Raw genomic sequence first — 2,500 nt, 5'->3', positions numbered from 1 at the left:
ATAATAAAACTATCAATAATAATAAAAATAATAATGAAAATATTAATAATAATATTATAATGATAATAACAATGATTATAATCATAACAAGAATGATGATAACAACAATAATAATAATAGCAACAAAAGCATCATGAGGAAGATAAAAAATAGCAACAATAATAAAAGCAACAATAAAAACAACAATAACAAAACAACAACAACAACAACAATAAAGATAATAATGATGATAATAATAATAATAATGATAATAATAATAATAACAATAATAACAATAATAATAACAATGATAGTAATAATAACAATAGTAATAATAATAAACGGAAAAATGAAAATTCAATGAAGACAGAAGAGGAGTGAGGGAGCTGATTGGTTGTGATCTCTGTCTGTCTTTCGCTGCGTCCGTGTAATTCTTTGCCTCTTTCCTCTCTCTGTCCGTCTTTCTGTCTGTGCAATTATCTGTTTTCTTTCTCGCTATGTCTGTCTGTTTGCCTGCCTGCCTATTTATGCAAATAAAATAAATATATATGATAATTTCCACTAATCAGTATATCTTTGACGGCCTCTGTCTTCCTGTTTGTCCGTCTCTCTCTCTCTCTCTCTCTCTCTCTCTCTCTCTCTCTCTCTCTCTCTCACTCTCTCTCTCTCTTTCTCTCTCTCTGTCTCTGTCTCTGTGATAGACAAAGATTATAGACATAAATGTTTTTATGTGCCTGAGGGAGAGAGATGTATATTGTTGTTCCATTCCACAATATGAAAACATAAGGCGAGGGAGCCAAATAACGTTCCCGCCGGTCGTTTACTCGTCTGTCGTTTGTTCACGAACATTTGCGTTTTTACGTGGGATGACGTAGGCATTTGTATATTTTCGTTTATCTGTGTGCGTAAAATGAAGACTATCCTTCACAAATACAAATATATTTTTGGTACGATTAGTGTTATCACCGAGACGGACCACTCGAGCGGCCAGATACGTTCCCTTGGGGCGTTCTCGGCGGAACTCATCCTGATCTTGGTGACGTCATAGGCCGGAAGAGCTGATGGTGACCTATAAGAAGAGACCGCAGACATCTCCGATCAGAACAAGCTCTTCCTCGAGAGCAGCTCCTCACATTTCTTGCTTACTTTCAGAGCGACGTTTCTGCTGCAGTGATGAGTGAGTGCTTTGTCCATTATTTTCCAACATCCTTGGGACCTTTTGTAGTCATGTGAGGTTAAATTTTATACACGGTTTCAATTATTTCAAGTAGTCTACCCAGCGAATAGCGAGAGTGGTCTTTGCCTCCAGGTCTTCTTGGAGGTTCCTCCCGGGCCTTGATCGTCCTCCTTCCATTCCTCGCCGCCTGCGCTGCCTCCTCGAACTCCTCCTCCTGGGCCTCGCTGTCCCTCCTGTCGCCTCTGACGTCCCTCTCGGCCCTTCTGGTCTCCCTCCGACCCCCATCCGCCCCAGGGATGTCAGCTGCGTTATCGGAGAAACACCTTCATCGAACTCAGCTCCTTCTGACACTCCTTGAAGACTACGTCGACTTTTACGTGAGTTCTAGCTTCTGCTGACCCTCTTTTCTGTACCTCTGCCATATTAAGCATAAATGCAAATGAAGGTGTGCCGGCACTAAGCGACGCCTCTTTCAGGCGCAGGAGAAGTTCGGCAACAGCTGGGCTGTGATGGACGCCATTTTCAGTCGGGAAGTGGACGCACAGTTGGTGCTTGTGTGCGACCAAGAGCTCGAGTGCGACCAGGTCCTCCCTCGCCTGCCCTCGCTCCCCTCGACCTCCCCCCAGCCCGAGGAGCTCCTCCAACAACTGCTCACTCTCAGCCGTCGCTACGCCCTCGCCCTCGAGCTGGTGTTCCTCGACCAGTCTCTCCACGAGGACGACTTGGTCCTCCTGGAGAGGACGGACCAGATCTACAGACACGTCCAGGGCCTAGTGGACGTGATCGTGGCCCAAGTGGAGCAGTGCCGAGTGGACGCAGACGACGCCGTGGTCGCGAGACTGGCGGGGAAGCTGTACAAGGGCGTCTCCTCCGACGGGAGGAACCAGCGCGGCTTCCGCACCTTGAGGCAATGTCTGTTTGGGCTTCGCTACATCAGGAGCCTCTTGTAATCGAGGTTCCTCGCGCCCTATTTATTGTCATCCTCTCATTATCCATTATCTTATTCATTTATTAAAACATGTTATTTTGTCTAAAACTTTCTACACCTTCCCCGATATCCTGTTTTACCAAACACTATAGCACATGTTTTATTAAAGCCATGGCCAGGCCACTTGGGGTTCTGATATCTTTTCATGTAGAATAACCTAGGACAATACAAGTCTTGATAAAATAGTGCCTATATACATATGAGATACGTTCACTACTCCAGTTGCTGTTCACTTATTACTGACAGACAAGCATGTTGTCACAATAGACCCAGAAATGCACGGATTCTACATCTGTTGTATTTGTGCAGAAATGGCTAATAATTTCTAAAATCTTAACTTTTCGAACGAAATCTGT

The 2,500-nt window shown here is 44.2% G+C and overlaps 1 pseudogene; it reads left to right on the top strand.

Annotated features, from left to right (window-relative positions):
* Nucleotides 1-1,040: 1,040 nt before the first annotated feature.
* LOC119588610 lies at nucleotides 1,041-2,133 on the top strand (annotated as a pseudogene).
* The last annotated feature ends 367 nt before the right edge of the window (nucleotides 2,134-2,500 follow it).

This window comes from Penaeus monodon, chromosome 3 (genome assembly GCF_015228065.2).
Source record: "Penaeus monodon isolate SGIC_2016 chromosome 3, NSTDA_Pmon_1, whole genome shotgun sequence".
Classification (NCBI taxonomy): domain Eukaryota; kingdom Metazoa; phylum Arthropoda; class Malacostraca; order Decapoda; family Penaeidae; genus Penaeus; species Penaeus monodon.
Note: the sequence above shows the minus strand (reverse complement) of the source record. Positions and strands in the feature narration are given on the sequence as shown.